General features: G+C 52.2%; 5 non-coding genes and 1 pseudogene across 5 annotated transcripts; all 6 read left to right on the top strand.

Moving 5' to 3' along the window:
- Positions 1-975: 975 nt before the first annotated feature.
- LOC147220149 (U2 spliceosomal RNA) lies at positions 976-1,140 on the top strand (annotated as a pseudogene).
- Positions 1,141-1,744: 604 nt separating this feature from the next.
- On the top strand, positions 1,745-1,908 carry LOC147220148 (U1 spliceosomal RNA). The gene has a single exon (XR_015108242.1). It is a non-coding gene; the product is annotated as a U1 spliceosomal RNA (small nuclear RNA).
- Positions 1,909-3,086: 1,178 nt separating this feature from the next.
- LOC147220147 (5S ribosomal RNA) lies at positions 3,087-3,205 on the top strand. The gene has a single exon (XR_015108640.1). It is a non-coding gene; the product is annotated as a 5S ribosomal RNA (ribosomal RNA).
- Positions 3,206-4,592: 1,387 nt separating this feature from the next.
- LOC147220146 (5S ribosomal RNA) lies at positions 4,593-4,711 on the top strand. Its single transcript, XR_015108575.1, has one exon. It is a non-coding gene; the product is annotated as a 5S ribosomal RNA (ribosomal RNA).
- Positions 4,712-6,097: 1,386 nt separating this feature from the next.
- Positions 6,098-6,216, top strand: LOC147220145 (5S ribosomal RNA). The gene has a single exon (XR_015108444.1). It is a non-coding gene; the product is annotated as a 5S ribosomal RNA (ribosomal RNA).
- Positions 6,217-7,596: 1,380 nt separating this feature from the next.
- LOC147220144 (5S ribosomal RNA) lies at positions 7,597-7,715 on the top strand. The gene has a single exon (XR_015108387.1). It is a non-coding gene; the product is annotated as a 5S ribosomal RNA (ribosomal RNA).
- The last annotated feature ends 858 nt before the right edge of the window (positions 7,716-8,573 follow it).

Genomic DNA, 8,573 nt, shown 5'->3' with positions numbered 1-8,573 from the left:
ATTGACCGTGTTTATAACAACCGCGAAGCAACTCCCGGTGATTTTTCACGGTAATTGAGGGCCTTTCGGCCTAGAAATCTTGACAACGTCACAGATTTCGTGAGCTGAGGTAAGGCTAGCTAACAACCTAGCTAGCGGCCTTCCGCCATCTTGCCTCGGAGAGCGTCGGTAATTGAGTGTTGGCGACTCAAACGACAACGATAAAGCGGTGGTCTAGCCGAGCGCGATCGGCTCCGTCCGACCAGCAGTCGTTGTAACAGCCGGTATTAGCCGGTGCGGGGCGGGGTTAGCGTTCAAGGCCGTCGAAGGCTGTTTGGGGTGCCGGGGTCCAGTGGGTGTTCGCCACGGGACGAGATGATTTACCGTCGTGTTTAGAAATTGTTATGCTGGTAGTGACGAAAACATGAATGTAATTAAATGTAAATGTGGATTTAAAACCATTTTACTGTTGTCTTGTGTTCGTGCCGTTTTTTGAATTGTGTTTCCCGGCGATGAGCGGCGAGTCTCTGTGAGAGCTGGTCGCATCGATACGGTAACCAGACGGGTTCACAAGATGGCGCCCGTTTGCCGCGCTGTGTATCGTGAGCGGTTCAAACGTCCTGTTTCCACCTGTGTCTTTTCTCCTCACGGGCGACTTTTTCCCATATTCCAGGTTGATTTGAAGGGGACACGATTCCTAGGAGTCTGCTTGTTGAAGTCCTGGGTTTACTTTGATGCTTTGGCGTCCTGTCGGGGGGGCGTGCACCACGTGACCGGGCAGATGCGGAAGATGCTTTAGCCATGTTGTTTCTTGTCAAGCAGGAGAGTCGGCCTCCACCGGGACCTCCGTCTCCGGGGCGATGGGGGCGATGGAGGAGATGCGCCGTCGCTCCGGGCCGAGCGGCTTAGACGGGGTGGGGGTTTATTTGGGAATGAAGTCGTGAGTGAAGCTGACGGTGCGGGGAATGCGCTGGCGTCGAGCGAGGGCGTGGGGCTATCGCTTCTCGGCCTTTTGGCTAAGATCAAGTGTAGTATCTGTTCTTATCAGTTTAATATCTGATACGTCCCCTATCCGGGGACCAAATATTAAATTGATTTTTGAGCCGTCCACTCGACGCATCGACCCGGTATTGCAATGCCTCTGGGAATGGTGCACCCCCTGCTTTTGTGTCCGATGTCAAGGTTGCCATGTCCTCCAACAACGTCATACATAACCAACATACACGGGACCCAGATCTTATCTGTACCCTGTGTGACCAGCGACACTGTCCCCGTTGTTTCTGCCGGTAGGGAACGGTAGATAGCGACACACGAGCGTGTCTGCCTGAAACCCTGTCCCTACCATTCGCCCCGTGCAGCCCAATAAAATCCCACTATGGACCAGAATTGAGCCTAAATGGATCGCATTTGAAACGGATGGATTGCCTTGTATAGACTGTGTCAGACTGGGCTCAGGGGGAAGTTCTCCCGGTCGTAGAGCGGCAGAAACCCCTCGCGCCATCAGGAGGACGGACGGAACGTGTTCCGGTTGTCCTCTGACTTCTTCGTGAAAATTGAAGCGTCCGTGTCGTTTTCGGCGTCCCGGCCCGTCAGAACTCAGAGTTGACGTTTTTTTTTTGTGCGGAGTGTGTGTGTGTGTGTGTTTGCGTGTGTGTGTGTGCGAGGGGGAACTTGTGTGAGCTCCCGGAACAGTCCGCGTGGGTTCCCCCCCGACTGAGAACGGCGTGCGTGTGAAAGCGGTCCGTGCGCGGGACGCGTGTGACTCATACTTACCTGGCAGGGGAGATACCATGATCAAGAAGGTGGTTCACACAGGACGAGGCTCAGCCATTGCACTGCGGCTGTGCTGACCCCTGCGAATTCCCCAAATGTGGGAATCTCGACTGCATAATTTTTGGTAGTGGGGTACTGCGTCCGCGCTCTCCCCTGTTGTGCTGTTCAAGAGCAAGTCTGTGTCGCCGGAGGCCGGGTTCACTGTTTGTGGTCGCACGCGCCGACCCTCCCTGGCTGGGTTGTGACCCAACCAGGGAGTTGTCGTTGCACATGGCAGGTGCACCGCAAAAGCGTGGATTTACGATCGGCCCAAAAATCAATCCAGAGTGTCCAAGTCCATGAAATGTTCCTGCTTCTTGATCTCCACTCCCTGTAGCTTCACCGTTCCACCCGAGTTCCTCTCATCCCCACACATGTATGCTGTCTTGCTGCGACTAACTTTCGTTCCTCTCCTTTCCAGAGCATACCCCCACCTCTCTATAGTTTCACCGAGACACTTTACAGTTTATAGTTTATTTTGATTTCCAAGTCTGCCTTTTATTATTTATTACTGTTATATTTTCTGTAACTCTGGCACAACAGTTTCCTTCGGGATAAATAAAGTTGTTCTTATCTTATCTTATCTTATCTTATCTTATCTTATCTTATCTTATCTTGGCCTCCACCTGTTTTCTGCTCTCACTACAGATCACAACGGCATCTGCAAAGGTCACGGACCGTGGAGATTCACGTCTACCCTCATCCGTCAGGCCGTCCGTCACCGTTGCGAACAAGAGGGGGCTCAGGGACTATCCCCGACGGAGTCCCGCTTCCACCTTGAACTTCTCTGGTCCCGTCTTACAGCACACCGCACCATTGTCTCCCAGCTAGCATACATGTCCTGCACCAGTGTAACACACTTCTCTGCCGCTCCAGACTTCCTCATAGGATACCATAGCTCCTCTCTTGGCAACCTGTCGTATGACTTTTCAAGGTGTACAAAAAGGCAATGCGGCTCCCACCGGCCTTCTCTGTACTTCTCTATGAGCATTCTCGACACAAATACTGCATCTGTAGTACTCTTCCTTTTTCCATGTGTATTTTATTTAATTTTCTCTTTCTCTTGTCATTAACTGTCCCGCCGTGCATTTGACTCCTGGTATGGCCTTTCCTAGCTCCCTCTTTATCTTAGGTAAAGTGTGTTTGATGATTTTTGGTTATAGTAACCTTGGTTGCCACTGGCTGTAATCATGGAAACGCAATAGAAGGAGCTCCTGACAGATCTGGAAATGACTGGAGGTGGAAAAGACGGAGGACGGCTGCTTATGACATGTCCTTCCGCGTAGCCTAGTCTCGTTTACGGCCGTACCACCCTGAACACGCCCGATCTCGTCTGATCTCGGAAGCCAAGCAGGGTCGGGCCTAGTTGGTACTTGGATGGGAGACCGCCTGGGAATACCAGGTGCCGTAAGCTTTTTTATGTTCGTCCCCTCTGTCAACAGCAGGAGGTGCTGTCTCTCAAGAGCGCCAACATTTCACACACGGACACACGCCGCTCATTCCCTTGTGTTTGTCCCACGGGAGTCACCGTGAAGCCCGGCGCGACACGCGCTCAGTCATAGTTCCCCGCCTTACCTTGTTCGGTCACTTTCCGTTGTCTCGCCGCCTCCGTCCGTCGCTCACCGCCTTTCTCGTCATCCCCGTTCAGTATTTCTCCATGTGTGCTGAATTTCTTTTTCTCTCGTTTGTGCCTCTCGCTGTTGAATAATCCAGCCGCTGACCTCCGTACCGCTGGCTCTCCTAGGCACTTCCAGGCCTCCACATGTACGGTACGTCATCAGGACCCACTGCCTTTGAACTCCTCATCCTCTTCGATGCCCTCCTCGCTTCTTTTTACACTTGTCTCTTCTCCTTTTGCGATCGCCAGTAATCAGCGCTTCTACCCTTGGCTCTCTTTCATTTTTCCCCATTCATTCATCATATTCCTAGGAGTCTGGTTGTTGAAGTCCTGGGTTTACTTTGATGCTTCGGCGTCCTGTCGGGGGGCAGTGCACCACGTGACCGGGCAGATGCGGAAGATGCATCAGCCATGTTGTTTTTTTAAAGGAGGAACATCGGCCTCCACCGGGACCTCCGTGTCCGGGGCGTGACGGAGGTCTTATCTTATCTTGACCTCCACCTGTTTTCTGCTCTCACTACAGATCACAACGGCATCTGCAAAGGTCACGGTCCGTGGAGATTCACGTCTACCCTCATCCGTCAGGCCGTCCGTCACCGTTGCGAACAAGAAGGGGCTCAGGGGCTATCCCCAACAGAGTCCCGCTTCCACCTTGAACTTCTCTGGTCCCGTCTTACAGCACACCACACAACTGTCTCCCAGCTAGCATACATGTCCTGCACCAGTGCAACACACTTCTCTGCCGCTCCAGACTTCCTCATAGGATACCAGAGCTCCTCTCTTGGCAACCTGTCGTATGACTTTTCAAGGTGTACAAAAAGGCAATGCGGCTCCCACCGGCCTTCTCTGTACTTCTCTATGAGCATTCTCGGCGCAAATACTGCATCGGTAGTACTCTTCCTTTTTCCATGTGTATTTTATTTAATTTTCTCTTTCTCTTGTCATTAACTGTCCCGCCGTGCATTTGAGTCCTGGTATGGCCTTTGCTAGCTCCCTCTTTACCTTAGGCTGCAGCCTAAGGTAAAGTGTGTCTGATGATTTTTGGTTATAGTAACCTTGGTTGCCACTGGCTGTAATCATAGAAACGCAATAGAAGGAGCTCCTGACACATCTGGAAATGACTGGAGGTGGAAAAGACGGGGGACGGCTGCTTATAAAATGCCCTTCCGCGTAGCCTAGTCTCGTTTACGGCCATACCACCCTGAACACGCCTGATCTCGTCTGATCTCGGAAGCCAAGCAGGGTCGAGCCTGGTTAGTACTTGGATGGGAGACCGCCTGGGAATACCAGGTGCCGTAAGCTTTTTCATGTTCGTTCCCTCTGTCAAAAGCAGGGGGTGCTGTCTCTCAAGAGCGCCAACATTTCACACACGGACACACGCCGCTCATTCCCTTGTGTCTGTCCCACCCGAGTCACCGTGAAGCCCGGCGCGACACGCGCTCAGTCATAGTTCCCCGCCTTACCTTTCGGGTCACTTTCCGTTGTCTCGCCGCCTCCGTCCGTCGCTCGCCGCCGTTCTTGTCATCCCCGTACAGTATTTCTCCATGTGTGCTGAATTTCTTTTTCTCTCGTTTATACCTGTCGCTGTTGAATAATCCAACCGCTGATCTCCGTACCGCTGGCTCTCCTAGGCACTTCCAGGACTCCACATGTACGGTACGTCATCAGGACCCCCTGCCTTTGAACTCCTCCTCCTCTTCGATGCCCTCCTCGCTTCTTTTTACACTCGTTTCTGCTCCTTTTGCGATCGCCAGTAATCAGCGCTTCTACCCTTGGCTCTCTTTCATTTTTCCCCATTCATTCATCATATTCCTAGGAGTCTGGTTGTTGAAGTCCTGGGTTTACTTTGATGCTTCGGCGTCCTGTCGGAGGGCCGTGTACCACGTGACCGGGCAGATGCGGAAGATGCATCAGCCATGTTGTTTTTTTTTAAAGCAGGAACATCAGCCTCCACCGGGACCTCCGTGTCCGGGATGAGACGGAGGTCTTATCTTATCTTATCTTATCTTGACCTCCACCTGTTTTCTGCTCTCACTACAGATCACAACGGCATCTGCAAAGGTCACAGTCCGTGGAGATTCACGTCTACCTTCATCCGTCACCGTTGCGAACAAGAAGGGACTCAGGGCCTATCCCCAACAGAGTCCCGCTTCCACCTTGAACTTCTCTGGTCCCGTCTTACAGCACACCGCACAACTGTCTCCCAGCTAGCATACATGTCCTGCACCAGTGCAACACACTTCTCTGCCGCTCCAGACTTCCTCATAGGATACCAGAGCTCCTCTCTTGGCAACCTGTCGTATGACTTTTCAAGGTGTACAAAAAGGCAATGCGGCTCCCACCGGCCTTCTCTGTACTTCTCTATGAGCATTCTCGGCGCAAATACTGCATCGGTAGTACTCTTCCTTTTTCCATGTGTATTTTATTTAATTTTCTCTTTCTCTTGTCATTAACTGTCCCGCCGTACATTTGAGTCCTGGTATGGCCTTTGCTAGCTCCCTCTTTACCTTAGGCTGCAGCCTAAGGTAAAGTGTGTCTGATGATTTTTGGTTATAGTAACCTTGGTTGCCACTGGCTGTAATCATGGAAACGCAATAGAAGGAGCTCCTGACAGATCTGGAAATGACTGGAGGTGGAAAAGACGGGGGACGGCTGCTTATAAAATGCCCTTCCTCGTAGCTTAGTCTCGTTTACGGCCATACCACCCTGAACACGCCTGATCTCGTCTGATCTCGGAAGCCAAGCAGGGTCGGGCCTGGTTAGTACTTGGATGGGAGACCGCCTGGGAATACCAGGTGCCGTAAGCTTTTTCATGTTCGTTCCCTCTGTCAAAAGCAGGGGGTGCTGTCTCTCAAGAGCGGCAACATTTCACACACGGACACACGCCGCTCATTCCCTTGTGTCTGTCCCACCGGAGTCACCGTGAAGCCCGGCGCGACTAGCGCTCAGTCATAGTTCCCCGCCTTACCTTTCGGGTCACTTTCCGTTGTCTCGCCGCCTCCGTCCGTCGCTCGCCGCCGTTCTTGTCATCCCCGTACAGTATTTCTCCATGTGTGCTGAATTTCTTTTTCTCTCGTTTATACCTGTCGCTGTTGAATAATCCAACCGCTGATCTCCGTACCGCTGGCTCTCCTAGGCACTTCCAGGACTCCACATGTACGGTACGTCATCAGGACCCCCTGCCTTTGAACTCCTCCTCCTCTTCGATGCCCTCCTCGCTTCTTTTTACACTCGTTTCTGCTCCTTTTGCGATCGCCAGTAATCAGCGCTTCTACCCTTGGCTCTCTTTCATTTTTCCCCATTCATTCATCATATTCCTAGGAGTCTGGTTGTTGAAGTCCTGGGTTTACTTTGATGCTTCGGCGTCCTGTCGGAGGGCCGTGTACCACGTGACCGGGCAGATGCGGAAGATGCATCAGCCATGTTGTTTTTTTTAAAGCAGGAACATCAGCCTCCACCGGGACCTCCGTGTCCGGGACGAGACGGAGGTCTTATCTTATCTTATCTTGACCTCCACCTGTTTTCTGCTCTCACTACAGATCACAACGGCATCTGCAAAGGTCACAGTCCGTGGAGATTCACGTCTACCTTCATCCGTCACCGTTGCGAACAAGAAGGGGCTCAGGGCCTATCCCCAACAGAGTCCCGCTTCCACCTTGAACTTCTCTGGTCCCGTCTTACAGCACACCGCACAACTGTCTCCCAGCTAGCATACATGTCCTGCACCAGTGCAACACACTTCTCTGCCGCTCCAGACTTCCTCATAGGATACCAGAGCTCCTCTCTTGGCAACCTGTCGTATGACTTTTCAAGGTGTACAAAAAGGCAATGCGGCTCCCACCGGCCTTCTCTGTACTTCTCTATGAGCATTCTCGGCGCAAATACTGCATCGGTAGTACTCTTCCTTTTTCCATGTGTATTTTATTTAATTTTCTCTTTCTCTTGTCATTAACTGTCCCGCCGTGCATTTGAGTCCTGGTATGGCCTTTGCTAGCTCCCTCTTTACCTTAGGCTGCAGCCTAAGGTAAAGTGTGTCTGATGATTTTTGGTTATAGTAACCTTGGTTGCCACTGGCTGTAATCATGGAAACGCAATAGAAGGAGCTCCTGACAGATCTGGAAATGACTGGAGGTGGAAAAGACGGGGGACGGCTGCTTATAAAATGCCCTTCCGCGTAGCCTAGTCTCGTTTACGGCCATACCACCCTGAACACGCCCGATCTCGTCTGATCTCGGAAGCCAAGCAGGGTCGGGCCTGGTTAGTACTTGGATGGGAGACCGCCTGGGAATACCAGGTGCCGTAAGCTTTTTCATGTTCGTTCCCTCTGTCAAAAGCAGGGGGTGCTGTCTCTCAAGAGCGCCAACATTTCACACACGGACACACGCCGCTCATTCCCTTGTGTCTGTCCCACCGGAGTCACCGTGAAGCCCGGCGCGACACGCGCTCAGTCATAGTTCCCCGCCTTACCTTTCGGGTCACTTTCCGTTGTCTCGCCGCCTCCGTCCGTCGCTCGCCGCCATTCTTGTCATCCCCGTACAGTATTTCTCCATGTGTGCTGAATTTCTTTTTCTCTCGTTTATACCTGTCGCTGTTGAATAATCCAACCGCTGATCTCCGTACCGCTGGCTCTCCTAGGCACTTCCAGGACTCCACATGTACGGTACGTCATCAGGACCCCCTGCCTTTGAACTCCTCCTCCTCTTCGATGCCCTCCTCGCTTCTTTTTACACTCGTTTCTGCTCCTTTTGCGATCGCCAGTAATCAGCGCTTCTACCCTTGGCTCTCTTTCATTTTTCCCCATTCATTCATCATATTCCTAGGAGTCTGGTTGTTGAAGTCCTGGGTTTACTTTGATGCTTCGGCGTCCTGTCGGAGGGCCGTGTACCACGTGACCGGGCAGATGCGGAAGATGCATCAGCCATGTTGTTTTTTTTAAAGCAGGAACATCAGCCTCCACCGGGACCTCCGTGTCCGGGACGAGACGGAGGTCTTATCTTATCTTATCTTGACCTCCACCTGTTTTCTGCTCTCACTACAGATCACAACGGCATCTGCAAAGGTCACAGTCCGTGGAGATTCACGTCTACCTTCATCCGTCACCGTTGCGAACAAGAAGGGGCTCAGGGCCTATCCCCAACAGAGTCCCGCTTCCACCTTGAACTTC

Source organism: Fistularia commersonii, chromosome 24, assembly GCF_037954325.1.
Source record: "Fistularia commersonii isolate RoL2024-O1a breed Wild chromosome 24, RoL_Fcom_v1.0, whole genome shotgun sequence".
NCBI lineage: Eukaryota > Metazoa > Chordata > Actinopteri > Syngnathiformes > Fistulariidae > Fistularia > Fistularia commersonii.
The sequence above is the reverse complement of the archived record's forward strand: the minus strand, read 5'-3'. Positions and strand labels throughout refer to the sequence as shown.